This window comes from Schistocerca piceifrons, chromosome 7 (genome assembly GCF_021461385.2).
Source record: "Schistocerca piceifrons isolate TAMUIC-IGC-003096 chromosome 7, iqSchPice1.1, whole genome shotgun sequence".
NCBI lineage: Eukaryota > Metazoa > Arthropoda > Insecta > Orthoptera > Acrididae > Schistocerca > Schistocerca piceifrons.
The window spans coordinates 551,319,427-551,341,625 of record NC_060144.1 but is presented as its reverse complement, the minus strand read 5'-3'; the positions used below and the strand labels follow the sequence as shown (position 1 = coordinate 551,341,625).

The 22,199-nt window shown below is 41.7% G+C and overlaps 1 pseudogene; it reads left to right on the top strand.

Annotated features, from left to right (window-relative positions):
* Nucleotides 1–2,126: 2,126 nt before the first annotated feature.
* LOC124709454 lies at nucleotides 2,127–2,243 on the top strand (annotated as a pseudogene).
* Nucleotides 2,244–22,199: the final 19,956 nt, after the last annotated feature.

Genomic DNA, 22,199 nt, shown 5'->3' with positions numbered 1-22,199 from the left:
ATTTAACAGAGCGTCCACTTGATTGTGAGGACTGAAGGTTGATGAGTTGCATTCTGATATCTGGTCTGCATTTAAATTAACTGTCGTCCATAACTTCTGCTCTTTGGCAATTGTGAAAATCGGAATCTGATTATCTGCACTCCCTCTCACTCTGAAAATGGGGCAGCCGAAAACGACATGATCAGCGGAACAATCCTTTCTACAACCTCTGATTGGTTACTTAGTACATCCCGCTCGACGTAAATATTAGGGATATGGACCATGATCTGTCCATAGATGCATCATCTGTCTCTATTGGTAATAACTGTTAATATCTTAGGAATTGCTTATAATCGCTGCCATGCTTCTAATATTCCATTTAGCGTATTTCCGTATTAATCTGCTACTATGAAGAGAAAGATTGAGCCGCTAAACGTATAATACCCTTAATATTTTATAATCAGTTTAAGACATCAGAAACAAATTTTGGGTGGATAATCGTAGGAGCAGAGCAATTATTTTCTCTAACCCTAAAAAATCGAAACTATTTCGCCTAACGTGATACAGAGGAACCCCACTTTCTGCAGTGGATTGTTACACATTTCTAACGGACTTCTGTTGTAAGTGAAATGAAAGCTACAGTCAACAACATGTACTGCTGTCTACCGTTGCGCATGTGATAGCTTTAAAAGAGCCTAGTCCATTTCACTAGTCAAAACCTACTCAAAGTCATTTTCAAGCAAAATTAAAAGATTTAACGACGTATAATTATGTTGGTTATTGCGAATCATAAGTTGGCAGTGAAATTGCATACCTGATAAAAAAGTATTTGAAAGGGATAACGTATCTGGCATTCCAGTTATTCCTGATTACTTTCCCAAAGTCATAAAATAGTCATATTGCCATTCTAAAAAAGAAAGTTTTTGAGGAGCATTGAAATGCTGGCTCCCCTTTAAACCTGTAGTGAATTGTACATCACAGTAAAAATGGTAACAGTTACCCCCCCCCCCCCCTCACCAGTGACGCGTTCTTTGACTACAACTCTCCAACTGAACCGTCTTTAATCGTTTTGATCGTTTTGGCAAGGATGTCTTGTAGTTCACCAAGAATAACAATGGTAATGACATTTCAGTGCGTATAAAAAAGAGTTAGTTTGCTATATTTAAGCCTTCCAGTACTTCAACTGGTCCATCAAATCTCCATGGGGTAGTTCCTTTTACGTACGTTTACCCCAATTATATTTCCATCTATACTTCTCCATTTATGCCAAATTTACTATTCAGATACCTCAGCAGAGCTGCGGAACTATGCCTTCCTCAGTTTAATAAGCCTATTATTTCTGGTTTAATGTTGTTTCTGAAGCCCTCGAACACTTTCATTGTTTTAATCTTGTAAGATGGCAAGAACTATGCCCCTTACATGAAGTCATTTAAGATCACCTAACTCACGTTGAGCGAACAGTAGGGCTGAACAAAAATGACTGACAAGGCACAATGCATCTTGTAGAAGGTATAGTATGGACGTATTGGAATAATTAGTGTCAGGTGATAGTTTTAAAGTAATTCACACGACATGAAAACTTTGTGGCAAACGCGTCGATTTACTGGAGGCTAGTTTATCCCAGGGCAGTATTCAGAGCTGACTGAGGCTTCCCTTAGGGTGGCTCAAGCTCTGAGAAAGCGGTAACAGGGCGCAGCCTCCAGCTGCCTTAAGGTGACTGACAGTGCGTGGGTGGTTGACCCCATGCTGGTGTACCAGGAAGCAGACGGAGAACTTGTACACCTGTTGATAAATGACCGTCGTCCCGTTTTCAGTGAAACATGCGAAAAAGCTGCTCAAAGCTACGGTGAAGCGGTCAACAGAGGCCAAAATATGCAAGTTCGTGACTACAGCAACTTCACGCTGAATTCACGGTCCACAGAGTCTGAAGTAAATCAGGTGAAGAGCTACAGAATGAAATACGCCGGCCTCCGATGGGCACGTAGGACCGAGAAATTTGAAGTACTCTCCTGGGAGTCAGAATTCCGGAAAAATTGGTGTTTTGTGCAGACGTTAACTTTGATGGGTGGCCTGGGAGGAGGTAAATAGCAGAAGTTGAGAGGAAGGGAAATTTTGTGGGAATTTTTTCACTCCCCAGGGCAGGCATTGGCAATGGCCTTGCCGCAGTGGATACACCGGTTCCCGTGAGATCACCGAAGTTAAGCGCTGTTGGGCGTGGCCAGCTCTTGGATGGGTGACCATCCAGCTGCCATGCGCTGTTGCCATTTTTCGGGGTGCACTCAGCCTCGTGATGCCAACTGAGGAGCTACTCGACCGAATAGTAGCAGCTCCGGTCAAAGAAAACCATCATAACGACCGGGAGAGCGGTGTGCTGACCACATGCCCCTCCTATCCGCATCCTCAACTGAGAATACTTGTGGTCTGAATAAGGAGTGTGGAGTGCCAGGGCAGGCATTGGTCGGCGCTGGGAAGCGACGTATAATTAACGTGACTTGCGCTGCAATTGGCGTAAGCGATTTTGCTGGAGGGGAAACCGAGGTGAAGAGTGGAATGGGAGAAGTCTCCGTGGTGGTCTTCCGTTCCCAACTTGCCTAGAGTGCGGACGTGGCATTGTTTACTCAGCTTGCCTGAGAAAGAGTGAGCATCTCTGCAGTTTAGGACTTAGCAAATGGAACGATTGAGCTTTGAGATAGGAAGTTTTGGTTCAGCTATGTACTGAGCAAGATAGCTAGGAGTGAATAGACGAGCGCAGCCTTGCAGCACCACGAGGCCAACCGACGTCCTCACAACGACGCCGCCCTCCACGCTGAATTCGGTGATATTGCGCCAGCTCTGGCTTGAGTTAGGCCACTCATTAATTTGTTGGATCACGTCGGCAAAGTTTCCACGTGGGTTTCATGGGCTATGTATTGTGGAATTCTTCTCGCACTTGGCATTACGTCTGGGTCAGTCGATAGGAATTAATTTGATTTATCGCAATTTATTACCACTGCCTGATAGGAGAGTCATGTAATGTGATGATTGAAGGTCGGGAGTTAAAATAAATTTGTGCTAACCGACTGCATCTGTTATCAATCAAGTAGTTGAAATGCCAAGTCACTTTCTTAATTAATTTTATGTTAAACACTTCCTTCTGGTGTTCAGTAGCTGAATATAACATCAATGTCCACCCCATTTTAATTAAAAGTGATCAATTCTGAATCAATTAATGTCAACACTGCCACCGCAGTTCAATCAGGAGTCACATGGCCTTATTACTTTCTTTGCGTTATCCGATACTGCGGCAGTTTTGCACTCTCTGTTGATCTGTTAGTCAATTAGCTGGGGTGAACACACGCCAAAACCAGGTAATTTACGGGTGGGGTGTTACAATCTCTGTACATTTTAATGATTTAGGCTACCTCGAAGGAATGTCGTTTACTATTGCATGCTTACATAACTGACCTGAGATCGTTCAATTTGTCAAACTGTAAGCGACATCCCACGTTACCTTCGCATACTTGAACCTCTTCCTGGCCCTTTAAAACGTTCGGGATCACTTGAGTCTCCCAAATTTTAAGTTTGAGCTCTCTTGATAACTAAACAATATGTATCTAAATTTCCTAATTCATCTTTAGAGGGAGTATTTCACATTTTTTCCGCTAGTGAACTCTTAATAATACGTGCGACATGGCGGTCAACCCACGTGCAGCGCACTGGCTTCTGTGCCGTTGTTTCCTCGTACTCTGGGCACTGTCGAAGCAGTAGCAGTACCGTACACACCATCCCACCTACTAGGGAACGTAAGGTCCCACTTTAGTGGCCAGGAAACGCGACGTATCCAGAAAGCGATGGGTGCGTCCGACTCGTTCCGGACAAGTCGTAAATATAGTGCAGGCAATAAAACGCGATCCCTGGACTGAACTCCGTCTGCACGGAGGACGAATTGAATCCGGCCGTCTCCGATTGCCGGCCAGGACGGCGAGGGGCTGTGATAGGGCCATCCGACGGCTGCCATCGGTCCTCCACGCCTCCCCTCCCCGCCCTTCAACCCGAGCTTAGTCAGCCCGAGTAAGGGCCAGGGAACTGCTCCACCGGGAGTCAGCTACGCCACTTATTACTCTCAACATGACAGTAGTAGCACATTGTCTTGAACGGATTTTGCGGCGTGGCGAGCGACAATCTAATTGGACTACCCTGAACATCCATCGTAGAGGATTGATGAGAACCAAGCCGGTAATTATGGAAACAACGACTAAAATAGCATCAGGATGCGAAGAAAGTCTTATAACTTTTTATTGCGTGATCTAGACTGAAGAGCCAACGAAACTGGTACACGTGCCTAATATCACGTAGGACCCCCGTGAGCAAGCAGAAGTGCCGCAACACGATGCGACATGGACACGACTAATATCTGAAGTAGCAGTGGAGGGAATTGACACCATTAATCCTGCAGGCCTGTCCATTAATCCGTAACAGTGCGTATTATTGGAGAGCTCTTCTGAACAGCAAGTTGCAAGGCATCCCAGATATGCTCAAGCAGAGGTGTTTAAACTCAGAAAAGTGTTCCTGGAGGCACTCTGTAGCAGTTCTGGATGTGTGGGGCGTCGCATTTTCCTGCAGGAATTGCTTAAGTCCGTCGGAATGAACAATGGACATGAATGGATGCAGGTTGTCAGGCAGAATGCTTACGTACGTTTCACCTGTCATAGACGTATCTAGACGTATCAGCGGTCCCATATTAGTCCAACAGCACACGCCCCACATCATTACAAAGCCTCCATAAGGTTGAATTGTCCCCTGCTGACAAGCGGGGTCCATGGATTCATGAGGTTGTCTCCATACCCGTACACGTCCATCCGCTATATAAAATTTGAAACGAGACTCCTCGGATCAGGCCACATGTTTCCAGCCATCAACAGTCCAATGTCGGTGATGATAGGCCCTGGGGAGGAAAAAAGCTTGGTGTCGCGCAGTCATCAAGAGTACACGAGTGGATCTTTAGCTCCGAAAGCCCATATCGACGATGTTTCGTTGAACAGTTCGCACGCTGACACTTGTTGAGAACCCAGCATTGTAATCTGCAGCAATTTCCGGAAGGGTTGCACTTCCGTCACGTTGAACGATTTTCTTCAGTCGTCGTTGGTCCCGTTCTTGCAGGATCATTTTCCGGCCGCAAAGATATCACAGCTCTGATGTTTCACTGTATTCCTGATATTCACTGCACACTCGTGAAACAGTTGTACGGGAAAATCCCTACTTCATCGTTACCTCGGAGATGCTGTGCCCCATCGCTCATGCGCCGGCTGTAACACCACGTTGAAACTCACTTAAATCTTTATAATCTAGTGGAGTGGCGCTTTATTTGGTGTCATGGACTTAAGCATCCGCAAATGCAATTGGGTTGACAGGCTGCTGTAACGTGGGAAATTGATAATTAGCATCGGTTAGATGTGTGCAAAGGTACATCTGAAGAATGGACGTGAAATCTGAAAATCGATCATGGAATAAGAAAGTTATAGATCTAGAGGCTATGTTACTTATTATTATTAATCTAATGTCACTAGAACAGTACCAAGCGACTTGCCCCGGTGTCGCACAGGTAGCACTAAATATCTATGGCCAGGCTACTTATCTGGTGTAGCGGTAGTAACTAATACCCACAAAACTTCGACGTGAATCAGTCTGAGAGTGTAGCAGTATGAAAAACCCCTAGAGTAGTACCTGCGATTAGCCTTCACATACAGACAGAAAAATGCAATAGGGTGCTTTAATTTAGTAATATGCGTTTTTGTCAGAATGTCAGAAAAGCTTGTGAGGGTGTTGCATGGTAGGGTGTGCTGCGAATATTGAAGAATTTAATTCCATACGTTTCTGCGTTTTCGTGTTATTTAGCACTTAGGTTAGCGAATCAGACCGTTGCGCGCGAATTCCAGCGGTCCGCCAGAGATGGTGACGTCATACACGTTCTTCGTTTGGTTTCCTAAAACCGAACACGAGAAGGATACAAAAAGTGGACATGGCACGGTAGTAAGGATCAAACCCGAACGTAAGACTGAGCAGTCTCGTGCGCTATCATCTGCGCTATGCACAGAACTGACAATAATTTTATCGGTCGGATAGCTTGAATTTGCACTTAACAATTGCCTAATTGGCTAATTTAAATGCTAATTAACTCGGAAATGGCGGAACGTATCGAAATTTTTCTTAATAATTATTGCTCAACATACCCTGCAACACCCTTAAAAGCTTTTCAGACTGTTTCTGAACACCTTGTATCTAGACGTAAGAGTCTAGATCGCTGTACATTTGACCTTCGCATCCGGCTTCATGCCAGTCAGACCAAGGACTTCGCGGAAATTTATCTTCGGGTAGGTATGAATGCGAAATTTGCATTTTTTATAAAAATGATTCGGTGACTCTGAGATGTGCATTATCTCAAAATTAAAGTGTGCACGATGTACACAAAACGTGTTTTACGTCAAACGACTGATAATTTCAACTCAATATTTCTCTAAGTTACTCCAGTTTTGTACGTAAAGGCTGAGGGTAATTCATCTGTATGTGTCATGTGTATATTTTTACACTATCGGTGTGAAAATACCTGATACTTTTATTTAAATATCTGAAATTACATCGCAATGTGATTAAGTGCAACTTATCCACAACAAGTTAGGAAATGAAACTAGAGAATATCAACAGTACCTATGTTCACATACCAGTGATGTTTAGTTCACTGTGGAAATTAAAAATCTGAAATGGAATGAAACTGAGATCCTTTGAACATTGTTTATAGGCTCCTAATAAAAATTACTAGCAAACACGCTACTGTTTTACATGACTGGAAGTGTAGAAATAAACTTTAATACACTTTTTCAACATTAATACTATCTACATTTCATTATTTGCTTAAAGAACTTCGTACTGGATAATGTTAACAGATTTATTTCATTACTATCTGAGCAGCCGGGCATTTCCTTGGTAAGTTTTTATTACAGTATTCCCATACTCCATCTCGTCCTCTCCCCTCTCGTCATCCGTCTAGTCCTTCCCGCCCCACGATGTCCGTCCCCTCCATTTCCTCTCTCTGTCCACCTCTTCCTACCTCTCCGTCTTCACCTTCTTTGTCCATCTGCTACCTCCCCCTGTGTCCATCTCTCTAATTCCATCTCCTCTTTCCCCTATCTTTATCCAGTTTCGCCTCCCCTGGTGTCAGTGCATCTTCTCCTATCCCATTCTCTCTCCGCGTTATAAAGCTCACAAAAATTGGAGGTTGGTGGCTGTTACCCCTACAGTATTTCTTTCCGGATCGTAACCAATACGAAGTGTATCAAATTTCGTTGAAATCAAAATATCCACGGGTGTACTGCCGGTCTACAGTGTCCCACGGGGACAATATTTCGGCGATCACACAAGTCGCCATCATCAAATGAACTGACGGACTGAGCTCCTGTGAACGCGCCGGTACGGAGTTCCGTACGCTATGGCTGATCAGGGGCAACTGGGTTCGGTCGCGGCGGCGGTCCGTCAGTTCACCTGATGATGGCGACATGTATGATCGCCGAAATATTGTGCCCGTTGGACACTGTAGACCGGCAGTACACCCGTAGATATTTTGATTATCAAATATATCAACTACGCCTGTAGAAACTCAAGAATCACTTCGCTGAAATCGTTCCAGGGGCTTACGATGAATTTTTCACCCTTGGCTTTGATCACCTCGTCTCAAATGTATTCCACATATATGTAACATATTTAACACGTACCTGGACACATTTCTCACCTCCATCTCTAGCAAATTTCGCCTGCAATACCATTTTCACGTAGCTCAATGTTCACGACGTCATATCTCTTGAACTATGTGCGGCACAGTCACATAATTTTTCAGTTTCACCCGAAGATATATATGGCTGCTAAATGCGAAATGTGTCATGAACAGAGTTCGTAGTGTAGATAATGAATTAAAATGTCTTGCATGATGCGGTTATTCTTCATGCACCTCAATGTTTATAATGTCCTGTCTCCTGAAATACGTGTCGTAAGTGAATGTACAGTGTCTTCAAAGGAGGATATAAGATGAACGTCAACAAAAGCAAAACGAGGATAATGGAATGTAGTCGAATTAAGTCGGGTGATGCTGAGGGAATTAGATTAGGAAATGAGACACTTAAAGAAGTAAAGGAGTTTTGCTGTTTGGGGAGCAAAATAACTGATGATGGTCGAAGTAGAGAGGATATAAAATGTAGACTGGCACTGACAAGGAGAGCGTTTCTGAAAAAGAGAAATTTGTTAACATCGAGTATTGATATAAGTGTCAGGAAGTCGTTTCTGAAAGTACTTCTATGGAGTGTAGCCATATATGGAAGTGAAACATGGACGGTAAGTTTAGACAAGATGAGAATAGAAGCTTTGGAAATGTGGTGGTACAGAAGAATGCTGACGATTAGATGGGTACATCACATAACTAATGAGGAGGTATTGAATAGAATTGGGGAGAAGAGGAGTTTGTGGCATAACTTGGCTAGAAGAAGGGATCGGTTGGTAGGACATGTTCTGAGGCATCAAGGGATCACCAATTTAGTACTGGAGGGCAGCGCAGAGGGTAAAAATCGTAGAGGGAGACCAAGAGATGAATACACTAAGCAGATTGAGAAGGATGTAGGCTACAGTAGATACTGGGAGATGAAGAAGCTTGCACAGGATACAGTAGCATGAAGAGCTGCATCAGGACTGAAGACCACAACAACATGTGGATACTGCCTACGAAAAGTCTTGCGAATGGCGTCAATACCAACGAAGCAATAAATTTAAACGTCCTGCAAGATGCGTAAGTTTTCACGCTTTTCAGTGTGTCTGATGTCATATTCCTGAAATATGTGTCGCAGAATGAAGCAATTCCGCTGGTGCCTTCAATGGTATATGAGAATATTGTCTGCAAAATGTGTCGCAAATACAGTTAGAAGTAAAGAAATATTAACTAAAAACTTTGTGTACATGCTGCAGCATTGCTGCATGAAAAAGGAAAATGTAGTCAGCAATAAACTTTTTTCCCTTTCATCATTTTGTGGCGGTTGTCAGAGACAAAATGTTGCGCAAAGGTTTGATACTATGTGTAAAGTTTGTTGCAAGTCACGAAGTACCCTCATTTTCTGATACTGGATGACTAAATTATGGGAATTCGCATGTCATTGGCTACACTTGTTTTCATCCCCCTCTCCTCTCTATTTGATAGGTAGGTGGTTCTTACAGCCGTAGCGATGATTTACAGACAATAAGCGATATGTGTAGCAAGTTTCTTTTGAATCTATCTGTTGGTTTAGGTGAAGATGTCGAACGTACATACATTCACTTTATAACAAAATTAAAGGGTTACTTTCCGAAACCCTGTAATTTCAAGCATTGCGACGATTAAGTTTGAAATTTGACTCCAAGATATCTACGGCCTTCCTACGTAATGGTGTAAAATCATGGCACCCGGCGACGTCACCCTCGGACTCAGCGACTCTTCAAACGGCACGGAGTCGACACAGGCGAAAAGGAAGGCAGCGGCTCAGAAATTCATGTGAGTTTAAACTGGGTTACCGATGTCACATTAGCACCAAATTTCAGCACATCTCATCCCAACGCCACTGTGGACATGTCACACGACGAGTAGGTCGTCGCAGCCCCTTTTATTCACATTTTATCCCATTTTTTGACGTGCTATTGGGATGTCGGGGGACACAATTTCGACAACTAGTGTTGACATGACGCGATTACCTTATGGTGGCTGAGGAAAACTTTTTAGACACGCCACCGGTTAAGGATCAGCAACAAAATGCCCCAGAGGTGGCATATAGGACGTAATAGAAGGCACCCCTATCCACCGGGCGTGGATTCCCAAATATTTCGCGCTTGAAAATGACAGTTTTAGACACTTCTGACACCTTCGAAAGTTTTAGCTGTTATCTGTAGACATGTTGGGCTGCAATCCCTCTGAAAGATATCGCACCCCTTCGTAGTGCAGCATGACCTCAATTTGTGCTCTCGTCTGTATGTTGGAACCACTAAAGAATGTTGAAAACCATTCAACTAAATTTGAAAGTGAGCCAAAGCAGCAAAAGGTGCTTATTCTTTTGCAGCCCACCTGCCTTCTCTCGTCCTTTGTTGTGATCAGGCTAGAATGCAACACATGTGTGGATAAAACGACAAAGAGTTCCTCTACGGCCGTACAACTCGACCATATCCTCGGAGTCACTCACAAAGCTTAGATCTTCGATGCCACCCACGGAACTTTGTTGAGCACATTACTGATATACCTGTCTGAAACTTCGACACCGCTTCAGCTTGGCGGCTGCTCAGCACCTGCAGTTAAAAACCCCCACCCACGTGGTGTCGAAAGGGTTGCCTAATCCTATGGATGAAGTACAGATGAACTAACCTATGGGATACTAAGAACATACCCTTTACTACAAATTCTATGGAATTCTAAAACGGAATTTGTCCTCTGTAAGCCGTGGCACGTCTTTATTGCCCACAAGCAAATGACCAATGCAGTGATTAAGTTAAGCAGCAGTAGGACCATTTCTCTTTGTGCGATTCGAGAACGGATTTTGGTTAGGTACAACGTGTCATGTTTGCTTTGTACTTTAGCCAGCCGCCAAAATCCGAGAGTTCAGCGTGTTGGAATTATCCATTTCCCTGGATCGGTAAGGTTTGTGGGGGGAAGAGAGGTAGAGCTGACTTAAGACTGTTTTTTGGCGATGTTCTGCAAATCATCACATCCACTTTGGCTGTAGGACCCTGAAAATACCAACGTCGTGGGAAATTAAAAGCGTTATTTCCCAAGAACAATCTCACAACCAAAGAAATACACTATGTGATCAAAAGTACACGGACACTCTCAAAAACATACTTTCTCATATTAGGTGCAGGGTGCTGCCATCTACTGCCAGATACTCCATATCAGCTACCTCAGTAGTCATTGGACATCGTGAGAGAGTAGATCTGCAGCGGATAGGCACTTGGTGCAGGGAGTGGCAACTGACCCTTAACATAGACAAATGTAATGTATTGCGAATACATAGAAAGAAGGATCCTTTATTGTATGATTATATGATAGCGGAACAAACACTGGTAGCAGTTACTTCTGTAAAATATCTGGGAGTATGCGTGCGGAACGATTTGAAGTGGAATGATCACATAAAATTAATTGTTGGTAAGGCGGGTACCAGGTTGAGATTCATTGGGAGAGTGCTTAGAAAATGTAGTCCATCAACAAAGGAGGTGGCTTACAAAACACTCGTTCGACCTATACTTGAGTATTGCTCATTAGTGTGGGATCCGTACCAGATCGGTCTGACGGAGGAGATAGAGAAGATCCAAAGAAGAGCGGCGCGTTTCGTCACAGGGTTATTTGGTAACCGTGATAGCGTTACGGAGATGTTTAATAAACTCAAGTGGCAGACTCTGCAAGAGAGGCGCTCTGCATCGCGGTGTAGCTTGCTGTCCAGGTTTCGAGAGGGTGCGTTTCTGGATGAGGTATCGAATATATTGCTTCCCCCTACTTATACCTCCCGAGGAGATCACGAATGTAAAATTAGAGAGATTAGAGCGCGCACGGAGGCTTTCAGACAGTCGTTCTTCCCGCGAACCATACGCGACTGGAACAGGAAAGGGAGGTAATGATAGTGGCACGTAAAGTGCCCTCCGCCACACACCGTTGGGTGGCTTGCGGAGTATCAATGTAGATGTAGATGTAGACTGGGGCACTCCATGGAACTCACGGACTACGAATGTGGTCTCGTGATTGGGTGTCACTTGTGTCATACGTTTGTACGCGAGATTTCCACACTCCTAAACATCCCTAGGTCCACTGTTTCTGATGTGATAGTGAAGTGGAAACGTGAAGGGACACGTACAGCACATAAACGGACAGGCCGATCTCGTCTGTTGACTGACAGAGACCGCCGACAGTTGAAGAGGGTCTTAATGTGTAATAGGCAGACATCTATCCAGAACATTACATAGGAGTTCCAGACTGCATCAGGATCCACCACAAGAACTATGACAGTTAGGTGGGAGGTGACAAAACTTACATTTCATGGTCGAGCGGCTTTTTTTAGAACGAACTAACATATCTTACAATTTTGAGCTGAAAACCTTTAACCTTTGGAAACGAAAAAAATGTAATAAGCTGAATCGTAAATAAGTTGCCACATATTTCCAGAAAATAAGTACACATATTCTGCGGTGAAAGACTGAAGATAAAGGCTATATGGAGAAGAGATATACTAAATGAAACAGAATATATACACTAAAAAAGGGGTACTGTGTTGGCAGAAGAAATAACTGTTCCTGTTCCTACAAAGAATTCACACTTTTCTCTCCCATTTTGATATTTTAATCCAGATTCTGATCTCACCATGCAGCCGATGGAATTTCGTATTCACCTGTAATTCACCCCTTTGAAGTACTTTTTTTCCTCTTCAGTGTGATTAATTACATCGCTACATCAGGAACACGGAAATAACTTTCCCAATGACCGCTTTATATCCGCTCTAACATTCCTTCATCTGCTCTTCATCTCAATAACAATTTCGCACCCCTCCATGCCTTCGGCGACAATTGTCTTGGACACTGTGGAAGAGCTGCTGGCGTGTGACGTATTCGCTGCGTCCTCGGCTTGGAATGCGGAGAATTCAATTGGCTGAGCTCTGATTCACAGCCGGTTTCCTCGTGGCACCGCTATCCTTATTTACGACACTAGAAACTATGTGACGTGAATTCTGTTTAACGAGAAACTGATAAATCTCCACTTACCATTGGCTACGAGTATCGCGGCATTATTTCTGTTGGCGTACCCTCCGTGAACAGTTTTCCACTTTGGCAATAAAATTTGTAGTGAAACTACAAAAAGTGAAAAACACTGAGTGCTTTTAATTACACGTTAGTAATATGTGCCTTTATTCCCAATGCAACTGAAAAAAAGAACGTCGAGCCCAATTCATAATGTGTTTATGTTAGTAAAATGATTAATAGTTTCTATAAAACTGTTCATACCTTCAGAATCTTTCTCCCAATCTCTGTTTTCTGACAACAGCCTCTGTTGTCTTCCCCATTCACCTGGACGTTGCATAGTTAAGTGCAGCTTATTATTGAAACGAAACTCTGCAATAAGTCTCAATATTTATTATATTATGGATGTAGCATGTATCATACTGAAAATTAGTAATTAACCTCATGCTAGTTAGTTCTCACATTTGAGATGCGATTACAATCAAAATTATAGTACAAGCATACTCCCAAAACCAAAGTAACTTACAAGGAACAATGAAGAAATTTAGAAAACTGGATTAAGGGAAAGAATAAAGATAAAATTTATGTAGTGAAAAACAAATATGTTGGGAATAAAACCACCGACCAAAGATCTTCTCCACTTGCACAAGAAAGTGTTTCTCTTCTCCTTGTTTTTTGCATAGCATGGAGGAACCCGTGCTGCGATACGGGTTTGAAGACTTGCAGTATTTGACAATTAAGTACTTCGAAGATACAATATTAATACAAGATAAAGGCATTATTAATTCACTGTGATGTGAAAGAGCTAACGAAGGAGAGATAATGAAATGAATGTCCATGTACGTGTGGTGACGTCTGTAATTGGAAATGCCAACAGAAGCGTGAATACAAGGATGAAGGTGCATAAAAGTCCTTGTCGACTAGGAGAAGTAGAAAATCACGTGCAGCAGAGCATGCCCTTCAGTCAGAAGGTTATGAGTCGAAGTTTCGCCAAACAAAACCTATCATCCATGAATATTTAGAGTAGTCATCGAAATATAAAAATGTGTTGATGATTTTAAGAGAAAATACGGAGCTATGAAACTTCTCAATGGATGAACAGCAGCTACGCAGAGTCGATTTTCTTTACCATCTGACGAAAGACTGCTCGATAGTTAAGTCTTATCTAAGACAAAGATTATCTCTGCTGATAACGTGTAACCTTGTACTACGCCGCTTTCTCGCAGTGTTCATGTCGCTCTGAGAAGTCCTACGCCCGACTGCAAGAAAGGGAGATAGGTAATGAAGGGGTTCATCAATAAAATAAATCTGTTTGTCTCACCTTTAGCTCAGAGAGTGGGTTAAAACAGGTCAGTTGCTCTATATTTGTTGAGTACTCTATGGAATTCATTCATGAAGAATTTTGGAATTGGTCAACTGGAACCATTTGATTTGTTGTGCTTCGACGACTGTTTCAAAAACTGTTGGGAGATAAAGTATATGACATTCAATCACATGATAGAACAGCAGAACAAATTTCTAAGGGAATTGGGTGCAGATTGTCCCCTGTGTGGTGAAGCGTCATTAATTTTTGAAACAGGCAGTAGTGTAATCATTAGACAGTGAAAAACCTCACGTAATATTCAAGACTGAGAAACACAGCACAGATGATGATGAGGACTATGTGCTAAGAGAGTTAAAAAAAAAAAAAACTGATTTACGCTAATGAGGAGCTGAAGAGCGGCGTCAAAGTGCCTGTGGCATTTATCAACATGGAAAACTACGAAAGTCTACAGTCCTTGATTTATTATGAGTTTTATGTGCTTCATGTAACCTGAAGAAAATTTTTAGACTGACTAATATCGCCTAGAATGCTGTCCTGAACCAAAAACGAGTAATTTTTAATTTCCCTATCGTAGGGCATGCGTCAAGCCGAGAGGGTTATGTAAACCCCTTTTCTGTCGCTGACTCTTAATAAGTTTTCAGCTTCACACGGACTACTTTTTAATTAATTTTGTGAACGCGCTAATTACTAGGCTCCAATTTTCTGAAGTTTACACCCTTCGCCGAAGGCAAAGAAGGATTTAGTTGTGATGGTGAATAAGAAGATAAGATGACAGGCACCGCTTCTGCCGTTCGCCGGATCAGATACCCGTCAGCCGTATTATATGTTGTAACCAAAGCACTGTTTGTACACCATTACTTCCGTACGACTACGTAACGCTATCGACATAATATGTAACAGCGAATTATTTTCTACTGTACAGGAGCATTCCTACTAACAGAATGAGACAAAGAATGAGCATAATAATATTATAATGACCGTAATTACGTGCTAGGATCACACATCTCATGGCGATCAGATAATAACTATAGCTCTTCTTTTGGTGCTGTTGATTTCTGTCGTTCTAACACGTACTTTGTTACTGCTTGACGGTTACATTTCATGTGCTACTTGATACGAACTTTAATTCAGTGCTTTCCATCTACACTTCCACACGTAAACAGTCGCTGTCGACTAGAAATTGCCTAAAAATTTATGTGCAATTGTCTGTTACTTCTTTTTGGGATTATTGTAACGACTCCAATGTTAGTGCTTCCGACTTTATCGGACCTTTAGAGACACGAAGTCTCGGTACGAGGCTGAAATTTCCAAGCAAATATTCTCGTCTGAAATCAGTAGAGAATAACTGTTATGCTAAGGCAATACCGACTTCATGTATTTCTTGTATGGAACAAAGAGAAAAAAAGACGGATCTTTGTTTGTATTGGCTATCAAGTTAACCGGTGTGCCACATCCTTGTTATGATGATCAAACTAACTGATTTTCCCAAATCCACCAAAGACTTTTCCTCAGAGGGAGTCTAGGACAGTCTCCACTCAATCTCGTGACTGTAACCAATGAGGTGTTAAAATTTTCAATCATCGTTGAGAGAGCGTTGACGGCTTAGGAAGAGGCAGCTCTTCAGGCAAATGACCTGTGCGACCATAGCTGATTCTGCCTAGTGTCTGAGCTAAAATTTTATTGAAACGAAGAAAGCACCATTAAATGTCTCAAGGATCAGGCGTAACTTACCTTACCAGTGCGGTACTGTTATGACCAGTTTGAGGATAGGAGACGATATATCATGATGGTAATGTCAGACGTACATAAAACCATTCGAGACATAAGGCAATAAAGGCGCAAGAATATAATACAGTTCAAACAGAAATGATTCAAGCTGGTGAAGTAATTATACAAATGAAATTTTATTTACAGACTGCTGAATTATACTATATAAGAAGTACTGGTAACATGCTACATCCTTTTGTTTTTTAAGTTAATAGGATTTAAGCGCTTTGGTGGTGCTCAGAACAAAATGAATCGGTTTGCATTGAGAGAAAATAACTGTGAAACATACTGTGGAACGAACTGCTTGATCCATGAAGCAGGAACCCAACATGGATATGCAGACTGACCTGTTGAAACTGCACCTTCGAAGTCCATCCGCACATTCTCGACCTGTCAGTCATCCTCCCCTTGCCTGTACTGCAGTTTTTATATGCTCCGCCCGCATATGTGAACTCAGATGCTGACATCACCTAGCACGTGATCACTCAAGGAGAGGTTAGTAGGCCAACTAGTGTTGAGGAAACAAATATGGTAAAACCTTAACATATTGTTGAGGTCCAGTTCCCTCCAATTTATCTGGTGTACATTCGTTGCAGCAAAATGGAAAGTTATAAAAGTGTTTACCAGAATCAGGGAGCTCACGAGGTTGCAGCTGCTTCCGATCACCATGGCAGTACCATTAAGGTCGAAATAGTTAGTCTTTTATTAACTTATAATTCCAAGCAGCCGTAACACTGCTGTATGTGCGGCATATGATTTAAGCTCTCTCCAACGCAGGACTTAAGATCACAACCCCAGGATAATTTTGGCCTGTAATACGTAACCCAATATTCTCCAAGATTTCTATGACCTAAACCTGCTGTCGCGTCCAGTAGGCCATTAGCTGTGGTATAGTCAGAACGCTGAGGCAGTAAGCAATTAGACAGACCACGTCGTTCCACTTGCTGACATGCTTTGGAGTGATGGCATATTTCTAGGCGAAAGCTTTACTCATTATTATCTACAATCGTCTATGCCTAAGTAGGTTATCACACTCAAAATATACTTTATCAACACCAATGAAATTCACTGAGTACGTGATTGTACTTGCTTAGACATTTTAAGACTACCTAAACGAAAACACAGCTTGTTATGCCACTGACGCGTAGCTTCTTTTCAACGAAAGTCTGCCCTCTTCCAAACCAGGCTGCCGTGTTCCCTCAGCGAAGGCTCGTCACCCCAATGCTAACTTTTGCGGTGTCATATGAAACACTTCAGGAATTTATTGAAATAATCAGCAGCCACTTGCTGAAAAGAAATTTTGTTTATCAGGCTTCAGGCACTTACTGCTCTTCATCTAAGTAAGAGTACTAGGTCCATGAAACGGATGGGGGAAATAAAATTTATTTTCTCCAGCTGATTGCTGATTTTTTCAATAAACCCAGAGTAGAGTTTCTGTGGGTGGATGAAACACTACGGGTTAGGAATATTAGTCCTTCTCATAATGCTCGAGTGGAGACAGTCTCAGAGTGCTACGTGAAATGATTTGCCCTTCCTGCTGACTCTGACAGTTTGTAAATCTATGATGGACTAATTTTCTTTCCGGTTATGCACTCACTGTACCTGGTCGTATCTGAGAGCTTGTCAGCCCTGGAAATTACGTCGTATTTCTATTTTTGCCCTTGTTGGTATCTGCGTTTTTTCCGCCTTGTCGCTACACCGCAACAATGGCTTCTCGTGTCTGCCGTCGGCTGCTGTCTATTCCGACTATGGTGCTCGGATTAATATGTCAGCTTACGTTACATTCACATTTAGGAATACCCACATCACATGACCCTCTCTGCACTTCGATATCTGATGATGGAAATAAATTAGAAATGCTTCAAGTAAACAGTTTGAGTAAAAGAATCATTTTCACTAGATGTTTCACTGTTTTGAAGCAACCCCCTCAGCTCCAGTCCAGCACTATTTTATACTATTTTCTAGACATCTTGATGCACTATTATCTGCTACTACCCCAAGCGATGAGAGCAGGATGTTTTCGATCAGATTGTAATGTTAGGCCAAAAATATAATAAAACAGAGACAGTTTGAAATCAAATAAAGGGATAGATTGATGGTCTATAGCTTTGTATATAGCAGGGTTTAGAAGTCAAACTGACCTGTAGTATTAGGCTGGATAAATCAGTCTGATCCATAGCATTACGCTAAACAAGGGTGTAAGTAGGCTATTTAGGTTTTTATATTGGTAACGCCACGTAGCGCTCTGTATGAAAATCACTGGCTGTGCTGTATGCAGTCTGTGACTGGTTGGCGTTGTTGTGATACTCGCCATTGTAGCGTTGGGCAGTTGGTTGTTAACAGCGCGTAGCATTGCGCAGTTGAAGGTGAGCCGCCAGCAGTGGTGGATGTGCAGAGAGAGATGGCAGAATTTTGAGAGCAGATGATCTGGACGTGTGTCCGGCAGAAAGAGTAAATTTGTATTACTGGATATCATGAACTGATATATGTATTATGTCTTTTAAACACTTTTAAGGTAAATACATTGTTTGTTCTCTATCAAAATCTTTCATTTGCTAACTATGCCTATCAGTAGTTAGTGCCTTCATTAGTTTGAATCTTTTATTTAGCTGGCAGTAGTAGCGCTGGCTGTATTGCAGTAGTTTGAGTAACTAAGATTTTTGTGAGGTAAGAGATTTGTGAAACGTATAGGTTAATTTAGTGAGGGCCATTCTCTTGTAGGGATTATTGAAAGTCAGATTGCATTGCGCAAAAAAATAGTGTGTGTCAGTTTAAGCACAGTCATGTATAATTTTTCTAATATGACGTTTCATATGGCGACCCTGCCAGGGTACCTCACTGGAATCTTCTGATTTTTTCTTGTAGTTTGTGTAATTACTGTAGCTTTTGTTTATTGCTAGCACATAATTGTAGAGAGAATCTCCTTTGTAGTTGCAGCATTTCATTGTTGTAACGGTAAAACAGTTGTGGGATGCATGTAGATTTCCACCAAGTATTTCGCAGCTGCACTTGCAATTAACTAGATATTATTTTCAATGCTATGTTAATGTGTTCTCTTATTTTTGCTCTTCAAATTGTGCTTTTCTGTGTTATCGTGTGAAATATTGTGACAACAATGGCGTGTGAAAAACGTAACACTAGGCTCCAAAGTAAACTGAGAAACAATAGTGACAACGAGTGTAGCTTATCAGCACCACTGTGTAATGAATTAACAGACATTCGAAATAGTAATCTGGTAATTGTGCATAGAGAAATGGAGCAGGTGGCAAATAATGGTGTAGACAGTGAAACAAGTAGTGAACAGGGAAGCATTATCGATCGATCGGTCGGCAACAGCTCGCCTCAGGAATCCGAAATGACAGAACACAATATTGCAAATACTGTAGACTCAGGTTTTGGGTCCTCACAGTTTTCTCAAATGAGTCAAGACAAATTTTCTGCTTGTCAAAATGTGAATGTTGCCGGTGAAAATGCACTGTCACAAAGCATAGAGAAACAGATTCCAGACACTAATAGATTATTATTGCAATTAATGCAACAAATGGAACAAAATCAGAGACAAACACAGAAAAAGCTTTAAAGGTTAGACACAATGGAACAAAATCTTCGGAAGTTAGACACCACGCTTGAACAAACACGTGAAGATTTAACTACTGAGTTACATAACATTGAATCGAAATGTCAAAAAGTCTGTAACGACGTAAAAACACAAATTTGTGTGCATTTTCAACCTTTTTTTTTCGCGCCATGAAAATGCATTACAGAAACAAGAAGCAGCCATAAAAGAACTGCAAACTATTGTTCATGAAAATCATGAGACCTTGCAAGCTAAAACTGACTCATTTGCATCTACCGATTCGGTTACGCAACTTGCAAAAACTAAGGAAAACTTAAAGGACACAGTAGATGCTCTGAAAATTGGTTTAGAAAGACACATGGAGGAAATTAGTTCACTATCAGAGAAAGTAGTTGAACTTTCGGATCAGCTAAATAATTTATCTACAAAGGTAGATGATAATCTGAATGACACAAAACCGGTAGTCTTTAACGCCACAGAAGAGTGTGAACAAATTCGGAAATTCAAACAAAATCAGAATCAAATTAATACACAACACCAAAGAGAAATCTGGGAAGTACAAGATCAGCTGACACAGGTAATACAAGAATTACGTATTTCAGAGGACACTCGCGCTCCAATACAGGAAGAGGGACATAGAAATACGGAACATCCACAAAATAATAAGACAGGGCACTTTGGAAATTATGAAAGAAATTGGCAAGATACACCGAATTTTGAGATGGAACCGCCGAAACGACGTAACAATGACCAACATGCAACTCGCCGACCTAATGATTTTGACTATAAGCTGTTTATTACTACATGTAAATTCAAAACATTTAAGAATTCCGGCAATGACATTCACCCACAAGCGTGGCTTCATCAATTCTCTCAGTGTTTTCCTCCCAACTGGTAATTAGAGCACAGATTAGATTTTATGTGTGGCTATTTAGAGAATGAACCAGCTATAAGAATGCGATCGGTCATTCATGATTGCCACAGTGGAGGAGAATTTTATCATGCCTTCCTCTCAGCATACTGGTCTCAAGCTACACAAGACCGAGTAAAACATAGCGTCATAATGATGAAACATTTCGAACAATCTGAATTTTCCAGTCTTGTGAAATATTTTGAAGACATGTTGCACAGGAATCAGTACCTGTCAAACCAATACAGCCCCTCAGAACTGATCCGCATTGGCTTAATCAAATTACCTGAACATTTACGACACATTATTTTGGCAGGACGTTGCAAAGACGACAATGAAGCTTTTCAGGGACTCTTACAAGAATTAGAAATTGACACTGACAATCGCGGATCGCGGAAACAGGAACACAACAATTACAGATCACATCCGTCGCAATTGCGCGATGAAAGAAATAATAACTGGACACGACAAGGCTATTCTCACAACACAAATCGTGACCAAAACAGAAACCACCCGTATGACAACCGTTGGGAGGGTAGTAATAATTACAGGGAATGATCACCCCTCCGTGTTAGTAACTATCACAGAGACAATCAGAGAAACAGAGAATATGGGAACCAAAATAATTATTATCAAGGGAAACAGAATAACTTCAGATGCAACGGTCCAGGGAGAAATTCTCCACCCCGTGACCGACAAGAAAGAAACTATGGAATCTACCGACATGACGACAGACGATATGATCGTAACGACAGACCTGAATTGCATCAGAACTGGCTGGATTCAAACAGGGAAGGGCCCTCTCGACAAGGTGAATTTGTAGAAGTTAGGTCTCCAAATCCCAATAACGACTCACGCCAACAAAGAGACAATAGCCAATGACTCACACCGCAGGCAGCCATGTGCGCCGGCTAGATCAGCGAAAAATAACATAGACCCTAACCTTGAGAAAAATGCCAGTATTCTTTACCGACGTATACCGCATGATAATTGCATTCAAGTTCAAACTCTGAGTACTATGAAGAGTAAAGGATTGCACCACACTTCACATGTAAAACCGCTTATTCAGAGATAATCTGCTTTTTAACTTTGTCTTGCCATAAAACTTTTCATTTCACATTTCTAGTACTTTTTGTCACACTTAGAAACTGTTAACATGCAACGATGTTTTAAAATAAGCTATCCAGTCTAGAACCTAGGGAACATATTTAGACGGCATTTACGAGTGCATTGTTACAGTGAACAGACGACACAGTGTTATTGTGTGTGTACATTCTTGTTTGTTAGTTGCACGATTACGAAACGACTATAAGGCTCACACACTTAGAACAAATACAGGTACTGCTAATGAGATTTTAATGCAACATTTGGTTTACTTGAAAATACATTCAGGATCTGAAGTACATTCTGTGAGATTAAAGATCACTTAGCATTTGGTTTCTTTGACAGCTACATGATTATATCACGACACTTCTAATGAGTGACACAATTTATATTATTGCTTTTGCGCTGTATCTGTTTTATATCTGCACAGTTTTTCTGAATTCTTCTGGAAAGTAAAACATGTTTTAGTAGTAACTTTTGTGGTATAGCTACAATGAGACAACCTTTTCCGTAGCACAACAATACGTTACAGCACAGTACTCTCTTCATCACGGCAATAAGCGTAATAACTAAGTTATCTATATGCAAAGCATTTCACTTTTATTTATGAGGAGGTGAATACATTGACTTCAGCTGAACTTTGCTTACAGAGGACGATAACTACGACAGTTCCACAGAATTTTACAGCAAGATGCACAATTAGCGCTGCAGGAGACGCATCTGAGCGATTAATTTTTTACTTAAAACATTTATTTTTCAAGATTTTTGAATTAAAAAGAAAG